The sequence below is a fragment of the Panthera pardus genome, unplaced genomic scaffold (assembly GCF_024362965.1).
Source record: "Panthera pardus isolate Hobbes unplaced genomic scaffold, ASM2436296v1 HiC_scaffold_25, whole genome shotgun sequence".
NCBI lineage: Eukaryota > Metazoa > Chordata > Mammalia > Carnivora > Felidae > Panthera > Panthera pardus.
Genome location: NW_026526821.1, coordinates 80,846,796 through 80,854,830, shown reverse-complemented (window position 1 = coordinate 80,854,830; position 8,035 = coordinate 80,846,796).

Here is an 8,035-nt window from a genome sequence, read left to right as displayed (position 1 = left end):
GGAATCTTTAATAGCTCTAATAGTTCCCGTGCAAATGCAATAATGACATTTAGCACCTAAATAAGTTGCAGGAATGTGCTGGGTTACCACTTACTTACTAACTACTTGCTTTTTTGTACCTAACATTTCTGTAACATTCAAAAGTCTCCAAAATCTGTCCCCACTTACTTTTCCAACCTTATCTCCTACAACTCCTTCAATTATTTCCGATCAGGTCTCTTTATTAGCTTCTAGATCAGTGTCTCTATACCCAGGAGGCTGCCGGAATATCACCTTACTCACTTCCTCCCTGCCCACCCAAATCATCTTTCACTGTCCAGGTCCAGCTCAAAACCCACCACTCCCATTAAATTAACTGCCTTCTCTAGCTCACAGCCATCTTTCCTTTTGCCTGGCTATATTATTAAATTATTGTCTATACCACTAATGTATTTTTTTACATACTAGCTTGTACCATCTTCTGCAGTATTTTCTTAGAGTTATTTAATATGCATAAGTATATGAACATACTTTTGTAAACTATAAAGAACCATACCATTGTATATAGATTATTGTCTTCATTACTAGTTTATAGCCTTCCTGAGATGGAGATTGCACATACATTTTCACATGACATCTAGGAGAGCAGGTCATACTCCATGGCCCCTCAGTAAATATTTTCTGATGAATAAATGCATGGAAAGCCACTGCTTTTGGAGTGGAGATAAACTACCAAAGTTTGCATTTACCCCTTGTTAACTGTCTGAATTTGAACTATTTAATCTCTGTGCTTCAATTTCCTTATCCATACAATAGGGATAATAGAAATATTTACTTCATAGAGTTGCTTTGAGAATTAAATGAATTTATACATGTAAAGTGCCTAAAATAGCTTGTGTAGCACATAGCAAGTACTTGATAAATATCAGCTTTCTAATGAATGAACGAAACAGAATGGATTATGATGAAAATCTAGAGAAAACAATGGCTACTTTTGTTATTCCTCGATCTATGATTATAAAATTATACATAGTACATAACAATGTTAAGAGAAATTAGTATATCTCTAAGATATAAGCCATGATGATTTATTTCTGGAGAGAGTTTCAGAATGAAGTTTGTATTCTATATGATTGACCTTTTTTTTTTATAATTTCCACAGTGGTTAACATACAGTGTTGTAATAGTTTCAGGTGTACAATATAGTGATTAAACAATTCCATATATTTCTCAGAGCTCATCATAAGTGCACTCTTAATCCCCTTACCTGTTTCACCCACCCCGTCACCTACCTCCCCTCTGGTAATGCTCTGTTCTCTACAGTTTGGAGTCTGTTTCTTGTCTCTTTTTTTTCCCCCGTTGTTCATTTGTTTTGTCTCTTAAATTCTACATACTGGTGAAATTATATGGTATTTGTCTTTCTCTGACTGGCTTATTTTTCTTAGCATTATACTCTGTAGCTCCATCCATGTTGTTGCAAATGGCAAGATTTCATTCTTTTTTATGGGTGAGTAATATTCCTCTGTGTGTGTGTGTGTGTGTGTGTGTGTGTGTGTGTGTGTACCACATCTTCTTTATCCATTCATCTATTGATGGACACTTGGGCTGCCTCCATACTTTAGCTATTGTAAATAATGCTGCAATAAACATAGGGGTGCATATATCCCTTCAAATTAGTGTTTTTGTATTCTTTGGGTAAATATGGAGAAGCGTGATTTCTGGATCATAGGGTAGTTCTGTTTTAATTTTTTGAGGAACCTCCATACTGTTTTCCACAGTGGCTGCACTAGTTTTCATTCCCACCAACACTCCACAAGGATTCTTTCTTCTCCACATGCTCGCCAACACTTGTTGTTTCTTGTGTTGTTGATTTCAGTCATTCTGACAGGTGTAAGGTGACAGCTTATTGTAGTTTTGATGATGAGTGATGTTGAGCATCTTTTCACGTGTCTGCTAGCCACCTGGATGTTGTCTTTGGAGAAATTTCTGTTCATGTCTTCTGCCTATTTTTAACTGTGTTATTTGTAGTTTTTTAGTGTTACATAAATTCTTTCATATTTTGGACACTAACATTTTGTCAGATATGTCATTTGCAAATATCTTATCCCATTCAGTAGATTGTCTTTTAGTTTTGTTGCTTGTTTCCTTTGCCGTATAGAGGCTTTTTATTTTGATGTGGTCCCAATAGTTTATTTTTGCTTTTGTTTCCTTTGCCTCAGGAGACATATCTAGAAAGATGTTCTTATGGCCAATGTCATAGAAATTGCTGCCTATGTTTTCTTCTAGGATAGTTATGGTTGCAGATATCACATTCAGGTCTTTAATCCATTTTGAGTTTATTTTTGTGTATAGTGTAATAAAGTGATCCAGTTTCATTCTTTTTTGCATGTAGCTGTCCAGTTTTCACATTTCTAGGCCTTCTATTGTGTTCTATTGATGTGTGTATCTACTTTTGTCCCCAAACCATACTGTTTTGATTACTAAAGCATCATAATATAACTTTAAGTCTGGAATTATGATACCTCCAGTTTTGTTTTTCTTTTTTCAAGATTGGTTTGGCTATTTGGAGTCAGTTTTGGTTCCATACAAACTGTAGGTTTGTTCTAGTTCTGTGAAAGATGCTATTGGTATTTTGATAGGGACTATTAAATCTGTAGATTGTTCTGTAGTATGGACATTTAAAAAATATTGGGTCTTCCAATCCATGAACATGAATTGTCTTTCCATTTCTTGTCATCTTTAATTTCTTTCATCAATGTGTTATACTTTTTATAGTACAGAACTTTCACCTCTTTGGTTAAGTTTATTCCTAGGTATTTAATTATTTTTAGTGTAATTATAAGTGGAATTATTTTCTTAATTTCTCTTTCTGCTACTTCATTATTAGTGTATAGAAATGCAACAGATTTTTGTACATTGATTTTTGTATCCTGCCATCTCACTGAATTCATTTATCAGTTCTAGCAGTTTTTTGGTGGAGTCTTTAGGGTTTTCTATATACAGTATCATGTCATCTGCAAAGAGTGAAAGATTTACTTACTCCTTACCAATTTGGGTGCTTTTTATTTCTTTTTATTATCTGATTGTTGTGGCTAGGACTTCCAGTACTATGTTGAATAAAAGTGGTGAGAGTGGACATCTTAGTCTTCTTCCTGACCTTAGGGGAGAAGCTCTGTATTTCCCCATTGAGTATGATGTTTGCTGTGGGTTTTTTATATAAGGTTATTATTATGTTAAGGTATATTCCCTCTAAACCTACTTTGTTGAGAGGTTTTTTCATGAATGGATGTTGTACTTTGTCAAATGCTTTTGCTGCATCTTATCAAATGATCATATGGGTTTTATCCTTTCTCTTATTGATATGATGTATCACATTGATTGATTTGTGAATATTGAACCACCTTGAATCCCAAGGATAAACCCCATTTGGTTGTGGTGAATGATTTTTTAATGTATTGTTAGAATGAGTTTGCTAATATTTCGTTGTGGATTTTTGCATCTATGTTCATCAGAGATACTGACCTATGGTTTCTTTTTTTTGTAATGTATCTGGTTTTGGTGTCAGGGTAATACAAGCCTTACAGAATGAATTTGGAAGCTTTCCTTCCTCTTCTATTTTTTTGTTTTACTTTTTTTAAAATTTATTTATTTATTTTGAGAGAGAGAGAGCATGAGCAGGGGAGTGGCAGAGAGGGAGAGAGAGAATCCTAAGCATATGCAGGGCTCAAACCCACAAACTGTGAGATCATGACCTGAGCCGAAATCAAGAATCAGACACCCAACCAACTGATCCTCTTCTTCTCCAGGTGCCCTCTTCTTCTATTTTTAGAAATAGTTTGAGAATAGGTATTAACTCTTCTTTAAATGTTTGGTAGAATTCACCTATGATGCCATCTGGCCCTGGACTTTTTTTGGTTGGGAGTTTTCTTTTTACTGATTCAATTTCATTGCTGTTATTAGGTCTGTTCAAATTTTCTACTTCTGGCTTCAGTTTTTGGTAGGGTATATGTTTTAAGGAATTGATACATTTCTTCTGAGTTGCATAGTTTTTTGACATAAAAGTTTTCTTAATATTCTTTCATAATCCTTTGTATTTCTGTGGTGGGAGTTGTTATTTCTCTACTTTTGTTTCTTATTTTGTTTATTTGAGTCCTCTCTCTCCCCTCTCTCTCTCCCCTCTTTTTTTGGAAAGGTTTACCAATTTTGTTGATCTTTCCAAAGAACCAGCTGTTCATTGATCTGTTCTATTGGTTTTCAGTTTTTGAATCACTTATTTCTGCTGTAATCTTCATCATTTCCTTCCTTCTACTGGTTTGAGGTTTTGTTTTCTTCTCTTTCTAGCTTCTTTAGGTATAAGTTTAGGTTGTTTATTTAAGATTTTTCCAGCTTCTTGAGTTAGGCCTGTTTTGCTATAAACTTCCCTTTTAGAGCCATTTTGGCTGCATTCCAAAGATTTTAGACCATTGTGGTTTCCTTTTTCTTCCTGTGTTTTTATGTTTCCTCTTTGATTTCTTGATTGATCCATTCATGTTATTTAACCTCCATGTATTTGTGCTCTTTCCAGATTTTTTCTTGTAGTTGATTTCTAGTTTTATTGTGTTGTGGTTGGAAAAGCTGCTTGGTATACCTTCAGTCTTTTTTAATTTGTTGAGACTATTTCTGTGACCTAATATATGATCTACTCTGGAGAATGTTCCATGTTCACTTGAAAAGAATGTGTATTCTGCTGTTTTAGAATGGAATGTTCTGTGTAGGTCTATTAAATCCATCTGTTCCAGTGTATCATTTAAAGCCATTGTCTCCTTGTTGGTTTTCTGTTTAGATGATCTATCCACTGATGTAAATGGGGTGTTAAATTCCCCTACTATTATTGTATTACTTTCATTAGTTCTATTATATTTATTATTAACTATTTTGTTTTTGTGTGCTCCCATGTTGGATACACAATTTTTACAATTGTTAGGTCTTCTTGTTGGGTTGTCCTCTTACCTTAACGATTCTATAGTGTCCTTCTTTGTGTCTTGTTACAGTCTTTGTTTTAAAGTCTATTTTGCCTGATATAAGTATTGCTACTCTGGCTTTTTCATATCCATTTGCGTGATAAATATTTTCCATCCTCTTACTTTCAATGTGCATGTGTCTTAGGTCTGAAATGAGTCTCTTATAGGCAGCTTATAGATGGGTCCTGGTTTTTTATACATTCTGACACCCTATGTCTTTTTATTGGATATTTAGTAGTCCATTTACATTCAAAGTAATTATTGATAAGTATGTATTTATTGCCATTTTGTTGTTTTGTGGTTGTTTTGTAAATATTCTGTTCCTTTCTTCCCTTCCTCTCTTCTCTCACCATGGGTTGGCTTTCGTTAGGGATGTACTTGGATTCTTTTCTCTTTAATTTTGCATATCTGTTACTTTTTTTTTTTTTAGTTTATTCATTTATTTTGAAAGAGAGAATGACCGAGACAGAGACAGAGACAGCACAGGGGAGGGGCAGAGAAAGGAAGAGACAGAATCCCAACCATGTTCTGCCCCATGAGCACAGAGCCTGATGTGGGGCTCAAACTCACTAACCATGAGATCATGACCTGAGCTGAGATCAAGAGTTAGCCACTTAAATAACTGAGCCACCCAGGGACCCCATTGTTACTATTTTTTGATTTGCAGCTACCATTAGGTTTGCATATAACATCTTCTGTATATAGCAGTCTATATGAAGTTGATGATCACTTAAGTTTGAACCCATTCTTTACTCCTCTGCTCCCCACATTTTAGGTATATGGTGTCATACTCTATACCCTTTTATTTTGTGAGTTCCTTAACTGAGTTTTACAGATATAATTTTTTTTTACTGTTTTTATGCTTCCTGCTTTTCTTACTCTTACTTATGGTCTTTCCTTGCCACTCAAAGAGTTCTCTTTAATGTTTCTTGTAGGGCTGGTGTAGTGGTAATGAACTCCTCTAGCTTTTGTTTCTCTGAGAAATTCTTTATCTTTCTTTCTATTCTGAATGATAGCCTTGCTGGATAGAGTATTCTTGGCTACAGACTTTTCCTTCCAGCACTTTAAATATATCATGCCACTTCCTTCTGGCCTGCAAAATTTTTGCTGAAGAATCCACTAATAGCCATATGGGGTTTCCCTTGTGTGTAACTGCCTTCTCTTGCTGCTTTTAAAATTCTCTATCACTACTTTTTGCCATTTTAATTACTGTGTGTCTTGGTGTGAACCTCCTTGAGTTGATTTTGTTTGGGGATCTCTGTGCCTCCTGGATCTGGATATCTGTTTCCTTTCCCAGATTAGGGAAGTTTTCAGCTATTCTTTCAAATACATTTTCTTCCCCCTTTTCTCACTCTTCTTTTTCTGGGATCCCTATAATGAGAGTGTTATTGTGCTTAATGGAGTTGCTGAGTTCCCTAAGTCTATTCTCATTGTGTATAATTTTGTTGTCCCATACCTGCTCAGCTTACTTGATCCTCCATTGTTAATTCATTCCTCTGCTTCCTCTAGCCTGCTACTTATTCCAGTGTATTTTAAATTTCACTTACTGTGTTCTTTATCTCTGATTGGTTCATTTTTATTGGTTCTATCTCTTTGTTAAGTGCCTCACTAATATCCTTCACTCTTTTCTCAAATCCATTACTTTAAATTCTCTATCAGGCATATTACTTACATCTGTTTTGCTTAGATCTCTTGCTGTGGTTTTATCCTATTCTTTCATTTGGGGTATATTCCTCTATCTCTTCATTTTGTCTAACTCCCTCGGTGTTAGGAAAGTCAACTACATCTCCTGCTCTTGAAAATAATGGGTGGGGCACCATGCTTTTAACAAGGTGGTGCTGATCCTTTGCCAGATGTATGTGCGTCTGTGGAGACCAGGGCTGGCCAGCCTAATCTGCAAAGCATGCCCGGGCAGGGCATGCAGTTTTAACAAGATGCATGCTCTGTGGGAGGTGATTGGCCACTGCTGGTAACAAGGCCCTGCAGGGCACGCAGCAGGGAGAAGCAGAGTTGGCAAGGTTTGCACCAGTCTTCTGGGTGGAGGAGAACTGCAGCAACAGGACTGAGACAGGTGTGGCTGGAGGAGTGGGGCATAGTGTAAGCAAGTTAGGTAACGAATGCTGTTGTAGTGCTGGTTCCTGAAGGTGGCTGTGTGTTTATGCTGTAGGGGCGGGAAATGGTGCCTGCCAGTTCCTTTGTCCTGGAGGGATCTCCCAGAGAAATCTGTCTCTCTGGGAAACGCTCTGGGATTAGTAAATAACTCTGCCTCCTATATGCACCAGGCATTTTTCAAACTGCTGCTTCTTTGTTGTATCTGCATGAGCTATTTGTTGTGCTGTCTCTTTAAGGACAGGGATTCAGTTTCCTATCACCCTCCAGGCTCTCTCAGAGCATTTGTAAAATTCCAGGCTTTAAGTCCTTCTGGTTGTAGGAACTCACTAACTTCAGTCTCTGTAGTTTTCAGAGCTGAACGGTATGGGAATTTGTCTTCCCCATGCCAGCTCTCCAGCGTGAGAATCTGTTTCCCTCCCCTGTCCAGGCCTGGGGCTCCCTCCCATGGATGGCCTGTGTGTCTATTAGCTACCCACCACATCTCTGCCCTTCTTACCCACTTCAATGCGGCCTCTTACATTTAGTTGTGGAGTTTGTTCTGCCAAGTTTCAGGTAATTTTCTGGATTATTTACACCAATATGAGTGTTATCTAGTTGGTGAGACGAAGTGAGCTTAGGGTCCTCCTACTCTGCCATCTTCCCCCTTACTCTGTATTTTTTTTCAATAAAAAATCATATAAGGCTTATGTAAAAGAGATTTTAGTAGACTCATTTTTCTAGATACCACATTACTTTTAGATCTGAATAAATAATATTGATGAATATCCCTGACCTTAGTTTATATTATTTAGAAGATGGTACTTAAAGTGGCAATTATTTCTAGATGATTTTTTCTTCATATCTATGTTGAACTGCTTTTGTGTACATATATGGGTAAATTTTGAAGTAAAAATTGACAATAACGACTTCATGATGAACTTCTTAAAATATTTGTTTCCGAAATA